Source organism: Puma concolor, chromosome A3, assembly GCF_028749965.1.
Source record: "Puma concolor isolate L17-30 chromosome A3, mPumCon1.1.hap2, whole genome shotgun sequence".
Lineage (NCBI taxonomy): Eukaryota > Metazoa > Chordata > Mammalia > Carnivora > Felidae > Puma > Puma concolor.
In genome coordinates, this window is record NC_141669.1 from 20,080,544 (window position 1) to 20,098,373 (window position 17,830).

Sequence of the window (17,830 nt, forward strand, 5' to 3'; positions counted from 1 at the left end):
CTGCCCCTCCCCCGTTCATGCTCTGTCTCTCTCTGTCCCAAAAATAAATAAATGTTAAAAAAAGTCCGTGAATTGGGGCACCTGGGTGGCTCAGTCGGTTAAGTGTCCGACTTCAGCTCAGGTCACGGTCTCGCGGTCCATGAGTTCGAGCCCCGCGTCGGGCTCTGGGCTGATGGCTCGGAGCCTGGAGCCTGCTTCCGATTCTGTGTCTCCCTCTCTCTCTGCCCCTCCCTCGTTCAGGCTCTGTCTCTCTCTGTCTCAAAAATAAATAAACATTAAAAAAATTTTTAAAAAAGTCTGTGAAAAGGTGCTTTTTTTCTGAGAGGAAAGAGGTCCTTGAAATCTTTTGATGCAAGAAAAAGCTCTAGAAGGAACTCATCTATCTGCCTGAGATCTTCCCCACCTTTATTCCACATTACCTAATCTACATTAACAGGACAGACCCATTGTTCCAGGAAGGCTGGTCGGGAACAAGAGATGCCTGAGATTTGTGGGATTCATTCCAAGGCTCTCCAAGTCCCCTTCATGCCGTCATTAGAATTGTCTTCCAGAACCACGGTTTAGACTTTGCACTTCCTCAAAATCTCCTATGGTTTTACTGTTTTTAGATTCGATTCTAAAGTCCTTAGCATCCAGGATATTTCTTGGTTGGGTCTCAAGCTCCTTATCTCATGTAATCATCACAACTGTTCTATGATGTAAATATGATTATTATGTCCATTTTACAGATGGGAAAACTGAGACTAGGTTCATAACTTGCCTGAGGTTCCACAGCAGATAAAGGATACTGCCAAGTTTGTACCCACGCATGTGACCCTAGGGCCTGGCACGTAGGCTCTGTGCAATCCGACCTGCCCAGCCTATCAGTCATTGCTGGAGGAATGATAGACTCAGTAGCCTGACCCCCTGCTTGGGTAGGGGTCAAGTTAGTGCCAGACCACAGGGTGTGAGTCAGGGGAAAGCAAAGCAGGAGAGGGACTAGGCCTTTGCCAGAAGATATGTCTGTTCAAATCCAGAGTTGTGTCGCTAGCCTGGGAGGCAGGAAGGCAGCCAGCAGGCCCACAACAGGGCGACACCCAGGGGGACCCTGCAGCCTGCAGCCCAACTAGGAAAGACTCAGGTCAGCTTGATTTGCATACTGCTGACCCATTTTCATATCTTAAAATAAGAAACATTGAGTATAAGCTTCCGCGATTATATTTACCAAGTCAGAGCAGAGTGAGGCCCAGGTCTGTAAAGCTGAGGTTTATCTGTCCCCCTTGGTCTTTTAAGGCACCCTCCCTTCCCTTCTCCCAGTGTCTGGGCCTCTCACCTTCTCTTCTTCTTAGGACCAGATCCCAGAGAGTGATCCACCTGAAGCTGGAGAGATGGACACGTTACTGCTGAAGTCTTGAAGCCATCAATTCCGCCACTGCCTGCTCCCGCTTCTGAGCCACCTAGGAAGCGGACCCTGGAAGCAGGCAGGTGGGGCGCACAGGTCACCCGGGATGGAGTGAGTCAGAGCTTGGGGCTCAGACATTTGGCCACAGTCTGTGATAATGCTTCACTCTGGACTTGAGCCCTTTCACCTAGCCCCAGGCATGGGGGGTGGCCAAATGTCCCCCCTCCAGGTGCAGAGCCTGCCCTGGGGATATGGAAGTAAGAGAACAAAATGCACACTATCGCTCACTCAGCTAGCAAATGAGAACAGAGAGGACCAAGCAGATGGGGCTCAGTTCCTGTTCCCCATTTCACCAGAAGAAAGCTACTGAAGCCAGAAGAGCTCTCCAGGGGGGGGTCTCTGTAGAAGCAAAAGAGGGAGAGGTACTCCACTAACAGCCATCTCTACACACGCACACACAGACGCATGCATGCATGTGCACACATGCACACACAGATGCATACACATGTGCACACACAGGTGCATACATGCATGTGCACACACAGATGCATGCATGCATGCACACAGATACACACAGGCATGTACACACATGCACACACAGATGCATGCGTGCATGTGTGCACATGCAGGTGCATGCGTGTATACATGCATGTGCACACATGCACACACACACGTACACACATGCACACACAGATGCATGCGTGAATACACACACAGAGACACATGCAGGCATGTGCAGACACGCACACAGATGCACACGTGTACGCACACAGACACATGCATGCATGCGTGTGTGCGCGCGCGCACACACACACACACACCTTGGATTGATGGTCAAAGCCATGGGTCAAAGGAATAAGTCAGAAAGATGGTATTTCAGATTTCACTAAGGAGTAAGAAAGATGGTATTTTGTAGGCAGAGTGGCCTTCTCAGCACCCCCCCCCCAATTAGATCAGAGCATACATGATCCAAAAGTACAGTGGAGATTGTAGAGGAGAGGTCGCTGCCTCCTGTGCAGGGCTAGCCCCTCCCCTTGCCCTGGAGCCCATCCCATACACCCCACTCTGCTCCTTCCCCGTCTCTCCTGACTCTTCCCTGTCAACAGGCAAGGCCGCTCCCATCTTAAATCATAAACAAATGACAACCCTTCTGGGTTCTTCATTCCCTCTAGCTGCCACCTTATCTTCTTTCTTCCAGGTCAAGCTTCTTGCGGAAGTTTACTCAGCAGCATTCATAATGTCTGCTTCAAAAAAGGAGACCAGAAAAGGCTCCGTGCAGTAGGATGCCCCTGAGAAGGAAGAGGGGGAAGAGTATTTGCCCGGAATGAGGAAGGGGCAGCCAGCAGAGAGGGAGCAGCAGGAGCAGAGACGTGGAGGCGGGGAAGTCCAGCAAGCGTGTGGGAATGGTGAATGCAGGTGGATAGCAGAAGGGTGTAGAAAGAGAAGTCGTGGCAAGGCAAGAAAGGTAGAAAAGGGCCAGATCACAGAAGGCCTTGAATGCCGAGCTAGAATTGCTACGTTTGGGCTTTATAGCTGTTGAGGCTTCATTTGGACAAATGACAGGTCCTGACCAGCTCCGTTCTCTCAGAGGATTGATTTGGAATAAAAGATGGTTTGGAAAAGGAAGAGACTGTCAAGGGAAAACTGGCAAGAAGGCACAAAATAAAAACTACCGGAAGACAGTGGTCCAAATTAAGTAATGCTCTCTAGGATTCGTTCCACAAAGTTCTCAGGCCTCGCACATGAAGCTGTCATGTGGATTTGCACTCAAATTAGACACGCACAGGTTTTTGGGTAAGCATATTCATGTGTTTTTACAGATAGTAACGTTTATAGCTGTTAAATAATTCATGCTGGCATTGTTTTCCCTCTTGTGCTCTTAAAAAAGATGCTGTTTACTGCACAGGCGCTGGCAGAAGGAAGTCAGCTACCCGCTTTGCCGTCCTTTTTACAACCTTGCTGTGCCACGTGGGGGGTGCCAGGCACCTCTCTGAAAATGTTCTCTTCAGTGGAATACATGCTAAGCTTTTTCAAAACCAGATCAAGGGCTTAGCCCTTTTTGTTTTTATTAGAGTTTTTATGATTTTTTTAAATTTCTCTTTATTTTTGAGAGACAGAGAGAAATAGAGCACAAGCAGGGGAGGGGCAGAGAGAGAGGGAGACACAGAATCCAAAGCAGGCTCCAGGCTCCGCGCTGCCAGCACAGAGCCCGACGCGGGCCTTGAGCCCATGGACCACGAGATCATGACCCAAGCCAAAGTCGGCCACTCAACCAACTGAGCCACCCGGGCGCCCCTAGAGCTTTTATTTTAATTTAAATTTTTTCATTTGATTAAAACCCATCTTGGTGAAATAGGTTCAGCGTGGGTTTCAGCAGGTCTGTCTCTCACCCCTCCTCTAGGATGCCTCTGGCTTTATGTGCAACCAGCCCCGACCAGGGGGAGGCAAGCGACCACTTTCCTCACCGCTGAGCGATGACCCAGAGCCTCCAGTGCAAGGCTTTCCAGTCAAGATGACTCTAGCCCTTCCCTTCATTAACAGCCCCACAGAGCCCACACTACCTGTCAGCTTTAAATCTGTTTGGACAGGAAAGCTTATAGCCCTGCTCTGCTATTTTTAGGAGGTGCTAGCATTGACTCAGTCTTTCTGCTGGCTGGCAGCCCTCTGCTCTCTCCTTCCTGCGCTGTCACTTCTTGGGGCGGTGAGCACGTCTCCCGTCTCCCTGCCTGGCTCAACTTCGGCCCGCGCCCCCTTCTCGCACTTTCCTAGGGCAGGGGCACGTCTCTCAGGGGCCGCATTTCCTTGCTTCTCAACAAGAGCTGCTCCACAAGTCACAGACACTAACCTGGATGGAGCTGGAGACTGCATCTTGTTCGTAATTTCGTATGAATGTAGCCGTAAGCGGGAGTTAGGTGGTCTGTTTTTTGTTTTAATGAAGTCTAAGTTCAAATACGCCTTTAAGCAAAAATAATTTTGGGCGCCTGGGTGGCTCAGTTGCTTAAGCGTCCACCTCTTGATTTCGGCTCAGGTCATGATCTCCCGGTTCATGGGATCCAGCCCCACGTGGGGCTCTGCACTGACAGTGCGGAGTCTGCTTGGGATTCTCTCTCCCTGTCTCTCTGCCCCTTCCCCACGTGCTCACACACACACACACACACACACACACACTCTCTCTCTCTCTCTCTCTCTCTCTGTCTCTCTCTCTCTCTCTGTCTAAATATAAATAAATAAACATTGTCTGGGGTGCCTGGGTGGCTCATTTGGTTGGGCGACCAACTTCGGCTCAGGTCATGATCTTGCAGTTTGTGAGTTCAAGCCCCGCGTCGGGCTCTGTGCTGACAGCTCAGAGCCTGGAGCCTGCTTCCGATTCTGTGTCTCCCCTTCTCTCTGCCCCTCCCCTGCTCATGCTCCGCATCTCTCTGTCTCTCAATAATAAATAAATGTTAAAAAAATTTTTTTAATAAATAAACATTGTTTAAAAATAATAATTTACAGGGGCACCTGGGTGACTGAGTTGGTTAAGCGTCTGCTTCAGCTCAGGTCATGATCTCGCACTTCATGGGTTCAAGCCCCTTGTTGGACTCTATGGACAGCTCAGAGCCTGGAGCCTACTTCAGATTCTGTCTCCCTCTCTCTGCCCCTCCCCTGCTCATGCTTTCTTTCTCTCTTCTCTCAAAAATAAATAAACATTAAAAAAATTTTTTTTAAATAATAATACAGTTGACCCTAGTAACACGGTTCTGAACTTCATGGGTCCACTTACAAATGGACTTTTGTGAATATATACAGAACAGTATTGTAAATGTACTTTCTTTCTCTCCTTTATGATTTTCTTGAAAGCATTTTCTTTTCTCTGGTTTACTTTACTATAAGAATACAGCATTAATACGTATAACATAAAATATGTGTTAATCAAACCTTTATGTTATCGCTAAGGCTTCTGGTCAAAAGGAGGCTGTGAGTAGCTAACTTTGGGGGGAGTCAAAAATCATACTCAGATTTTTAACGGTGTGGAGGTTGGTGCTCCTAACCCCCCATGCTGTTCAAAGGTCAGCTGCACATTTAAATAGCTTTAGAGAGAAAGATGTGAAGGATTTAGATGTTAGCTATAAGTTGAAACTTATTGTTCATTATATTTTTATCCCAGAGTATAGCAGAGTGACTGGCATAGAAAAGACACTAAGTAAATGCTTGGAGAAAGGAATGCTTAGGAATAAATGAATAATTTTAAAGGTGTTAAAAGCTTGGTGATTTATCCCTCTCAAGGGTAAAATTTGTAGTTTTATGCAGAAATTGTCTTTAATACACTGAAAATGATGGCGTTCTCAGATATCTCTCCCACGGTGGGGCCAGCAACATTTTTGGCAGTTGGGTTATATGATAGTTGTTGGGGTGATTTCTTTTTTTTAAATGTTTTTTTTTTAAACGTTTATTTACTTTTGAGACACAGAGAGAGACAGAGCATGAACGGGGGAGGAGCAGAAAGAGAGGGAGACACAGAATCGGAAGCAAGCTCCAGGCTCTGAGCCATCAGTCCAGAGAGCCCAACGCGGGGCTCGAACTCACGGACCGCGAGATCGCGAGATCGTGAGATCGTGACCTGAGCTGAAGTCGGACACTTAACCGACTGAGCTACCCAGGCGCCCCAAGGGGTGATTTCTGTCTTAATAATCCCAAACTCAATTCAAAATGGCTTAAATGGTAGAGAAATGTATTACCTTTATAACAAGTTTTTGTATAGGACCTCTACCCACTCTTTGGACAGAACAGGTTTAAGGTTAGTTATTCAATGGCTCAGTACCATCTTTAAGGTTCATGTGACTTTCCATCTTCTGCCCTGCCACCCTTAGCATATCAGCTTTGCCATCATTAAGGTAACATTCCCCATGGCTGCAAGATGGCACCACAGTCCGGCATCATTTGTAGAAATGACAATGTACTATAGAAGAAGAGGAACAGTTTTCTCCTATACCTTTATTTTTGGGAGTACAAAATTCTTTCCCAAATCTCCCCAGAAGAATGCCCATTATGTCCTTTGACCAAGGCAGGGTCACATGCCCACTTCCAAACCAATCACTGGCAATAGAAATGATACCATTGTGGACAGTTTCAATCCCTCATGATTTACCACTGAGCCACACAGTGAGGGACACGTACCTGGATAACATTAGGAATCTGCCAGCAAGGAAGAAGGATGAATGGTGATTGGGTAGGCCATCGACAGTGTCGGTTCTGGTGCCTCTCAAAGGCCAGGCCTGGTTCCTGGCAAAGCCAACTCTCTTGTCAATTTTGTGAAGAACTTCCACAAACCAGGGAAACACTTAGACAAATTTCATCAAGAAAACTACACCAAGATTTGATTGGTTAATGAGCAACATATTTGGGTGCTAAGGGCACCCACACTCTTTTATTTTCTTACTCTCATTTGGGCCTCCTTTTAAATCAACATTCAATTGTATTCTGTAACTTGTTTCATAATCTGTTGGGAATTGTGTGGTTGGAGGATCTACAACCTATTCCACAGTACAGCAACACAGGTCACTCATTCATTCATTCATCAAATACTTATTATGCTTTTATTAGGCACTTAGGACACAAAGATAGAAAAGATAAAGTCCTCAGCTGCCAAGAAGTAATACATTGAGGACACCTTGCCCTGCTAAGGAGAAAATCTACTAAATGTACCTGAGGAGCAGAGGTGAGACTAGAAAAAAATTCAGAGATGGAGGCATTTGAGCTGCATATAAAAGTTCAGTAAGAGTTTGCCAGGCAAAGAGGAGAGGGGAAAGGAATATGTGCCTTAGTCAGCCCAGGCTGCTAGAACAAAATACCGCAGACCTGGGACCTACACAACACATGCTTATTTCTCACGGTTCTGGAGGCTAGAAGTCCAAGATCAAGATCAACTAAATCTGCCAGCAGATTTAGTTCTTGGTGAGGGCTCTCTTCCTGGCTTGCAGATGGCTGCTTCCTTACTGCGTGTTCACTTGGTGGATAGAGGAAGCTCCATCCTCATGATCTCATCTAAACCTAATTACCTCCAAATACTCCCACCTCCAAATACCACCATGCTGGGGGTTAGGGCTTCAACATATGAACCCGGTGTGGGGAGGACACATTCAGTCCATAACAGCATGTCAAGTCGACGGGATAGCAGTTACAATGGCACAAAGCCATGAACAGAACAACATATACGGAGAACACCAAGAAGTTGAACTTGCCTAGAGCACACGGGAGGGTAAAGAGACAGAAGCTAGAAGGAGGCTGGATTATACCAGGCCAGGGCCGTGCGGTGTTGTGGAGAATGGCAAGGGCTCTGAAGTCAGGCCCCGGGCTGAACACAGGTGCCACTCTTGGAGTAGCTCAATGATTGTATTAGTTTCCCATGGCCACCATTGCACATTTTACAAACTGGGAGGGAGGCCTAAAACAGCAGAAATTGATTCTCTCACACTTCTAAAGACCAAAAGTCCAAAATCAAGTCCAAATCAGTAAGGTTGGTTCCCTCCGGAGGCTCTGAGGGAGAATCCATTTCTGCCCCTCCCCTGGCTCCTGGTAGCTGCCCGCAACCACCGGCCGTCCTCAGCTTGCCGCTTTCTAACTCCAGTCTCTGCTTCAGTCTTCACATGGCCTCCTCTTCTCTGCGTGTCTGTCTCTTTCCCCTTCTCTTGTAAGGATTCTTAATGGGTTTAGGGCCCACCCTCATGCAGACTGATCTCATCTCAAGATCCTTACCCTAATGACATACGAAAAGACTCTATTCTAAATAAAGTCATATTCTCAGGTTCTGAATGGACATATCTTTGGAGGGATCATAAGGCAATAATACACTATGGTATTAGATAATGTACTTAACCGTTTTGAGCACATTTCCTTATCCATAATATGGGGATAAAATCTTTATCCTAAAAAGTCATTGTGAGACTGAAATAAAATGCTTTTAGGGGCGCCTGAGTGGCTCAGTCGGTTAAGCGTCCAACTTTGGCTCAGGTTATGATCTCACAGTTTGTGAGTTTGAGCCCTGCATAGGGCTCTGTGCTGACAGCTCAGAGCCTGGAGCCTGCTTCGGATTCTGTGTCTCCCTCTCTCTCAGCCCTTCCCCTGCTCACACTCTGTCTCTCTCTGTCTCTCTCAAATATAAATAAACATTTAAAAAATGCTTTTAAATTGCTGAGAAAGTACTTGATCTATAGTAAGTGCTCAGTAAACAGTAGGAACTCTGACTTTATCCCATGGGGCAACAGAAGGCTTGCAAGAGTAGGTGTTTGAGGAGGGAAGAAAAGAAGAGTTACTTCCCAGATCTGTTCTCTTTTTGACTGCACAGGTGCACCGAGCTAGGCTCTAAGCAATCCCTAGCTCAGTCTCTTGGGACAAAGGACGGGACACAGGTGGCCCAGGCTGCTGGTCCCAGATCCCACTTCCAGAATCTTTGTCCTATACATTTCCTCAGTTCCTAAAGCACCTACTTTGCAAATAGTAGGTGTTTCATTGGTCTTTCTTACAATGAATCATACACTTCAAGCTAAAAAGACTATCAAAGACTTAATGCCCACTTATAAGGCTGATTGGAGGCTGCCAGTTAGTTAAGTTAGGTCTTCCTGCCTAGTAATTTAAACCATGATATAAATTCATTTGATTTCAACCAAATCCCTCCCACTAAATACATTTCACGAACCCCCATACCTTGCTGTTTTAAAAATTCTATGGCGGGGCGCCTGGGTGGCGCAGTCGGTTGAGCGTCCGACTTCAGCCAGGTCACGATCTCGCGGTCCGGGAGTTCGAGCCCCGCGTCGGGCTCTGGGCTGATGGCTCAGAGCCTGGAGCCTGTTTCCGATTCTGTGTCTCCCTCTCTCTCTGCCCCTCCCCCGTTCATGCTCTGTCTCTCTCTGTCCCAAAAATAAATAAATGTTGAAAAAAAAAATTAAAAAAAAAAATTCTATGGCAATAATGGCAGGCATGCTCTCGGGTGCAGGGTTGAGGAACTGTGGGGCATCGGACTAATTCCATCTGGTCTTTAGGGAAAATCACAAGAAGTGAGCCACCTTCATAACTCTAATAGCAAAAACAGTGAGGTTTTAAAAGCAGATGGCACCTAGACTTAACGTGGGGATCATTTCATAATGTATAAAAGGATCGATTCGCTATGATGTACCCCTGAAACTAATAGGATATTGTATGTCAGTGGTACTTTAGTAAAAAAAGAAAATTTAACTAAAAAAAGTCCTTAGTGGCAATTTTGTTAAAGAGTGTAATCGGTCATCATAAGTACTGAGTGCCTCCTGCAAGTCACTGTGAGAAGTGCTTTGGGAGATAGGCTGTGAGATGTAATCCTGCCCCAAATTGCTGACAATGTAGTTGAGAAGACAAGATGAAAGGGGAGGGTCTTTGCTTCAATGTGCGGGGATGCACAGAGATGCCCCTGCCCGAACATTCCCACGCTGTCCTGGAGTAAACAGCGCCAGGTTGGAGTTTGCTCATGAAAGCTCAGTGGTGTATCTTCCTAGCTTGAAATCAACCATGATGAGAGCATTTGCACGACGGAAGCTGGGCAAAAGCTACAAATCAGAGTTTCCTTGCACCCCTCCCCAAGATCCACTTCACCAGCACACCAGTAATCCCTAGGGCCAGATAGAAAAGTTCCAGGGGGCTTCCAAGGGGAAGCCTGGGAGGCTGCAATTTCCAGGGGAGGCCTGGTATGAAGTTGCATCTGACAGGACACCAGAGTCAGAGTGGTGACGACTGAAAGGGGCCCCAGGGCCTGGGCCTCATGGTGGGGCTGGGGGGAAGGTGGCCTGGAGTTATCCACCCTCCGGGTGGGCAGGGCACAGAGGTGCTAAGAGGCCCAGGGAGCAGGGCAGAGGAGGCCAGGGCAGGCCTGTGACGTTAGCAGCAGATGGCACACCAGGTGAGGTCTGCTAGAGCACAGCGAGGCCACTAGTGAGGGGACAGCACGAGGGCCCCAAAATGCTTCTCTTGGCCAAGATGAGAAGTAAGGCACCCTTTTCCCCAAGTCTAGATCCCATCGGAGAAAGAAGGGGGTAGAAGTATGAGGAGGCAGGGGTCTTAAATTTATTGGGTTTTAATCTAGAGTTGATCATGTTTAAACCCAGAAGTGACTAACTTGCCTTAAGAGGCAAATTTTAAGTGTTCCCACCTTTGGTGGAAAATGTGACCTCAGGACCCAAGATGACTTCCATTTCACAGGAATAAAGAATGTCTTTGAACAACTGAGTCTCCGTGGACTTATTCCTAAAAGTTCCCAACACCTTTTGCCTTTGTAAAGTGAGCAGAAATCACAATCATGTGTAGCGGGAGTTTAAGGTTTTCTTTATGAAAGGAAATGAAAGGGTTCAACAATGCCTATTATTCCTAACTTTAGGAAGAGCCTAGTTCACTAACATTTTTCTAAAATCATTTTTCTTTTCCTTTTCCTTCTCTTTCTTCAGAGTGGCGGTGTTACAATAGAATTATTTACAAGAGGTCTGGGGGCCTGGAATTTATGGCCTTTGTCAAATTTCAGAAAGTAATGGTCTTTAGAAAGGACCTTAGGTGTTATTTAATGTTCTTTAGTCAACAGCCTCATATAATAACTTAGGAAAGTGCACCTCAGAAGGTGAACCTACTTGCCCAAGGCTGCTCTCTTAATTAATAGGAGAGATAAGGCTCTATCCCAGCCTTCCCATTTCAGTTCTGCCCTTTCTGTGTTATATGAGAGTGAATTCATGGATACGTGACTACATTAAGCGAATTTGAAATTCCAGTCAGACAGCACTGATTGCTATGTTAGCTTTTCAAACAAACTTTTAAGAAACGAAAAGATTTTTTTCTCTTTTAGGATAAAGTTCCTACTAATGTAAAGAGGTAGGATTTAATTACAGCCCAGAGCCACCCTACTTAGAGGTTCCCACGAACAGTTTAGAGTGAGTCTCTCTCTTTTTTTTAAACTGGTACCACATCTAGCTTTTTGTTGTTGCATTTACCTTTTTTCTTTTATGTTTTATCTTATTTTTGAGAGAGAAAGGCAGAGGTGAGTGGGAGAGGGGCAGAGAGAAAAGGAGACACAGAAGCAGAAGCAGGCTCCAGGCTCTGAGCTGTCAGCACAAAGTCCGACGCGGGGCTTGAACCCACAAACGATGAGATCATGACCTGAGCCGAAGTTGGATGCTCAACCGACGGAGCCACCCAGGCGCCCCTCATTTAACTTAAAAAAAAAATTTTTTTTAACGTTTTATTTATTTTTGAGACAGAGACAGAGCATGAACAGGGGAGGGGCAGAGAGAGAGGGAGACACAGAATCTGAAACAGGCTCCAGGCTCTGAGCCATCAGCCCAGAGCCTGACGCAGGGCTCGAACTCACGGACCGCGAGATCGTGACCTGAGCTGAAGTCAGCCACTTAACCGACTGAGCCACCCAGGCGCCCCTCATTTAACTTTTTAGATGACCAAAACAGTTTATATTCATTGAGAAAATACAAATAATATAGACAACAGGGTAGAAAGTCAAACTATCCTAACCTCATCCCCTAAAGCCCACTCCCTAAACAATCACTGTGGACAGTTTGGTGATTATAAAGCGTCTTTCCTCCAGTGGTGCTAGTGATTCTAACACAAAAGGCCGGACTATGGGATGGTGGGGGGGAGGGAAACTGCCCCTTTAGGGCTTCATAGGGTTCTAACCAAGGCAAGGGAATAACTAAGGGTGTGAAAATCACCTAGAAGCAAAGCCCTTAGGCTGACACGTGCTGCAAAGGATCTACCTCTCAGATTCTCAGGCTTATTTTACCCTTCAGTTGCTGACTTGGGTGGATGTCCCTTAGGACGTGATTTTCAAGCTGTTGAGAGGCTTGAAATCAGAGTTTCTGCATGGGTTTGTTCAAAATCTCATGGAAAAAAAAAACTTGTTAATAAATATATCCAAATGTACTGTAGTCCTTGTTTCATTTTGTTTTGTTTTATTCTTTTGGGACTCTGGGTTTGTTTCCTTTTTTTAATGTTTATTTATTATTGACAGAGCACGAGCAGGGGAAGGACAGAGAGAGAGGAGAACAGAGGATCTGAAGCGAGCTCCACACGGTCAGCATAGAGCCTGATGCAGGGCTCGAACTCACAAACTGCGAGATCATGATCTGAGCCGAGTTGGATACTTAACTGACTGAGGCACCCAGGCGCCCCTATATTCCACATTTTAACACACTGTTTACTTAAGTTGCCATGCTAACTCCCTCTTGGCTTGCACACCCTCAGAAAGAAGTTTCCTTCATTCCTGTGCACACATGTAGGATATAAACTTGTGTCATTACAAGGAAAATTGTACCTTCATGGTCTTTAAAAAAATACAACCTATTTATTTCATTTAAGCAACATGGTACAAGAGGGTACAATATTACTTACGAGTGTAAAGCAGAATATTTTAAAATTTTGATCCTGAGGCTGATAGCATAGACTGGGAGCCTGGGTTCTGAAGCTGGGCAAGCAGATTTGAATAGCTTCCTGTGTGGCCTGGAGCAAGTCACTTAACCTCTCTGAGTGTCAGTTTTCTCATCTGTAAAATGGTGATCACATAATAAAACATACCGTCTTCTTAAAAGTCCTTTGGTTGTCTTTGTTACCAGCACTTCTCTGTGGCTATCTTTCTAATATTCCCTGATATCTAATAATTTTTAGTATCTAGGGTCTTTCCAACTATCCTTCCCAGGACCCCAGCCTTCTGCCTCTTCTTATCTGGCCTTTCTTTCTTCCTCTTCTTTTGGGAGCCGCAGCCCCTAGAAGTCTTGTTCATTTCTTAGGACTTGCAGCTCAGCTCTTTGCCTCGCTACACAAAGCCATGGTGCTTTCCCTTAGGTCTAAAAGGTCATCAGAGTCCCTGACCAGCCTGCCAGCTGTACAGACTGCCTGACAGCAGCTTGTAACAGTGTTTCCTGGAGGCTGATCACCCTCTTGGGTGAGGTGCTCCCCCAGCCAGCGTTTGTGAGCAGGAGGGAAGGGCATGGGGATTCATCTTCTGGTGGAAACCCTGCCATCTGCCTTGGGAGGCAGAACTGCCTGATTGGTTGCTTTCATAAGGACTGATGTTAAAACTGTCAACTCACAAACTTATCCTCATTAAACATTGCTCTCAGATGTTTTATATACAGGGATCCCATGTTGGAGTTCACTAGAAAGATAGGGTTCTGTCGGCAACAACAGATGTTGGCAAGGATGTGGAGAAAGAGGATCTCTTTTGCACAGCTGGTGGGAATGCAAACTGGCGCAGCCACTCTGGAAAACAGTATTGAGTTTCCTCAAAAAACGAAAAATAGAACTATCCTACGACCCAGCAATTGCACTACTAGGCATTTATCCACGGGATACAGGTGTGCTGTTTTGAAGGGACACATGCATCCCAGTGTTTACAGAAGCACTATCAACAAGAGCCAAAGTATGGAAAGAGCCCAAATGTCCATCGATGGATGAATGGATAAAGAAGATGTGGTATATACATACAATGGAGTATTACTCTGCAATCAAAAAGAATGAAATCTTGCCATTTGCAACTACGCGGATGGAACTGGAGGGTGTTATGCTAAGTGAAATTAGTCAGTCAGAGAAAGACAAAAATCATATGACTTCACTCATAGGAGGACTTTAAGAGACAAAACAGATGAACATAAGGGAAGGGAAACAAAAATGATATAAAACCAGGGAGGGGGACAAAACATAAGAGACTCTCAAATATGGAGAACAAACAGAGGGTTACTGGAGGAGTTGTAGGAGGGGGGATGGGCTAAATGGGTAAGGGGCATCAAGGAATCTACTCCTGAAATCGTTGCACTAGATGCTAACTAACTTGAATGTAAATTTAAAAAAAAAATAATAAATTTTTTTAAAAAGCTACCATACCTAAAAAACAAAAAACAAAAAAAGGAATATAGGGTTCTGTCCATTAAAAAAATCTGACAAACACTGACTTGGGGCTTTTCTACTTGCTCCTTCGCTACTCAGAATGGAGATAGTTTCTTTCATTTTATTTTCCTTTGGAACCACTGAGATGCCTTCTCTCTTTAGTATTTACTTTATTAACCTTTTGTTTTCTCTCATACTCTGAAACTAGCCGAATGTTCACATTCCGATATCTGAGGCATGTAGGCACCTCACATCTTAATTTCTCTGGATCATAGAAGACTTTGACTTTCTCTTGCCTCGGTAAAATGCTGTCACGGGCTGCCTCTGTTGATTTTATAATGATCACTAACAACCAACTGTTTTGGATGCAGGGAGAATAATTTTCTTGAAGTCATAGCATCCTTTACAACAGTCAACTGATCAAAATTTTAACTGGATGTTAGAGGTACACGTTATTTTAACCAAAACAACTTAAATCCTAGATATTTTCCCTCCAAATAAATACAACCTTATCAACTGCTTTGAAAGAATACATTAATTATAGACCTAAAACATATATAAAGAACCTCCTGAAGTCTGGAACTATTTCCTCCAGTCCAATATGAAAAACTGAACTTTGTATGATAATGATTAAGTTCTCCAAAAAACCTTAATACGGCTTTAAACAACCTACACGATCTTCAGTATGTAGAAGCAATCAGAAGCTGCATATCTTGAAGACTTCTGAAAAAGTACAAACTTGCCTCTTTAGAAATAAACCTATAGCAAATAAGCCTATAGAAAAAAAAGAACCTTTCTTCAAAACTTCACACACACACACAGCACACTAGAGCACTAAGTGCCATAGCGCAGGGAGTTTTGTTGGTTCTGAGCTCAGTTATGTACTCAGTGCCTAGAACAGGGCCTGACACATAGCAGGTGCTTAATACATGCATGGCAAGTGAATACTTTAAAATTTAAGGAAATTTAAGAAATTACAAGTGCCCCTGATAGATAAAATTTTGCTTCTTAAATTGACCCTGAAACAAATTGAATAAACCTAATTTTTCTTTTAAGTTTACAACTGGCTACTATTGGTTTAAGACATAGCCAAAGGCTCCAGTTGAGAAACATCAAGTAATTGGATATATTATAATATATAAATGTTGTAATACACCTACCAAATGTACCAGTCTACAGACCATAGCTTTCTCATCCTTGCTTAGAATCCTTGAAGTCTACTATCTTCTAATATTCTTTTAGTTTCAATTAACAGAAAGCAAACTCCAACTAGCCTAAGCAGAATGCAGTGGTTGGAGATTTGTGGGACGCATTCTGGGGTGGCATATGGGTTTGAAGGACAACCAGCCCCGGACACTTCGGGGACCAGGACTCTGTGTCTTTAAGAATGTCAGCTTTATGGGGGCGCCTGGGTGGCTCAGTCAGTTGAGCTTCAGACTCTGGCTCAGGTCCCAATTTCATGGTTTGTGGGTTCAAGCCCCACATGGGGCTCACTGCTGTCAGAGTGGAGCCTGCTTCGGATCCTCCGTCCCCCTCTCTCTCTCCCCTTCCCCTGCTTGTACTCTCTCAAAAATAAAACATTTTTAAAAAGGATGTCTGCTTCATCCTTTCAAAATTTTCTCCATGACGTTGGAATCACGGTCGCTGGCATCAGCAGGACTCCTCCTATCTTACGTTCCTCTCCTGAGAGGAAGTTTGCTTTCCTAGCTCCAATTAGAACTGAGAGAAGGATGCCAGTCGGTTCAGCTGGGGTGACATTCCCATCCCATGGACTGGCTAGGGAGCAAGGGTGGTTCACTGGAGAATCTGGTAGCTCCCCTTTCGAGCATGCTAGCAGTATGTAGGGCAGAGCAGTTCTCCCCCAAACAGTGGCGGCCATTCTCAGGTGAGAGCATACATTGTTCACAATGAAAATTACGGCTCTCGTTTGAAAGCTCCAGAGATACACCGCCTTCTGTGGGTTGGCCCTACCAGGCTTCCCCTTTCAAATTCTGGGTTCACAACAGTCTATTACTTAAGGATTCTTGCTTCCAGGGACCAGTTATTAAAATAGGATAACAGTTTCATCTGAATGAAAAAGGCAAACATGATCTTTAAGAGATCCGAACACTTTTACCATAACTTAACAAGGTTAGAACTGCCTGACGGACTGATGAATAAAATTTCCTCCATTTACCAACTGGAAACTCAGGAAGGATGTCTGCTCTAAGGTCTCAGTTGGTGAGGGACTGGACTGCTTCTAGGCTAGTACGTTAGACAGGAAAGACCAGTGTCTCAACAAGTAAGTGCAGCCCACGGACCGATGTTTGATTTTTGGCTTTATTTTATAAAAATACACAACTTAAATACATATGACACTCTCTATACAAGACATAAACAACTGTTGGATCTAACATTTTCAGTTATTTCGACAGAAAGCAAATATGTAAATTACCTCGTAAGAGCAAAGGGTTTCTTTAGAGACTCTGCATTCACAGTCAGAGGGGACGATCGCCCCGTGGGAAATCAACGCAGGGCACTAACCCACGCCGTCCGACCTGCCAACAAGTCATTTCACCAACAGAGCCTTTTTGGCACGGCTTAATATTGCACTGCTTGTTAGACACAATCTAACTTACCCACATCACAAATTTAAACTTTGTGTTTTTTCTAGAAATGTTTAATGGAAAAACCAATGTGCAAACATTACTGTCTTACAGTTGTGCTAAGTACCAAATATGAGAAGTGTGAACCTTTCTTCACTTTGCAAAACTTGCAAGGGAAGGTGGGTAGCTATATTTCGCAGCTAAACTCATTTTCCAAAGTTTTACAAAAACGTTGGCAGACTGAGAGTGAGCTAGATGGAGTGCAGCGGAGAAGGGAGTGACATTCCAGCGCCTACAGAAATTACTTTTGAGAAGGGCACTGTCACTGTCACTGTCAGAGGCAATCTGCACACGGCTCCACCCTTTCTAACTTGGGACTGAAATACCTCCCTCCCTCCCCCCCCCCCCCCCCCCCCCCCGCCCCGGGTCACTGTTCTCTGGGGAGCAGCTACTGCGCTACTGATTCAGGGCTCCTGGGGGCTGCTTACGTACTCTGGCTTTCTTTCAGAAACTTAGCTGCCTTATCTATGGCTCTTTTAACTAACAGTGAACTAGGTACTGGCTTATTCATGGATATAAAGAAATTATTTACCAGTTGAGAATTCAATGCATGAGCACATACTAGGGTAAGTTTCCTGAGGTAAATGTAAGCCTTAAAGAATAGTGTGCAACCTATAGAATTACAGCAATTTATCCCGGGTAGCAGCACAATACTCTAGGCCTGGACTTTTAAGCTAACAGGCTAACAGAGCCAAGGACACATCTGTGTGAAGAAATGAAATGATGAGCTGGAGTAAAAAAAGTGTTGACAGCTGAGAACATCAATTCAAAAGAAGCCACAAAGGGAAAAGGAGGGGGACACAGGAGGGTGTATGTTAAAGTGCTTAGGTAGGATGGGCAATTAGTTGGAAAGGCCTCAAGGGATTTCTAACAAGCTTTAAAACTGTTAATTCTTGGTGACTCAGACGTGGAGGTAATGGCT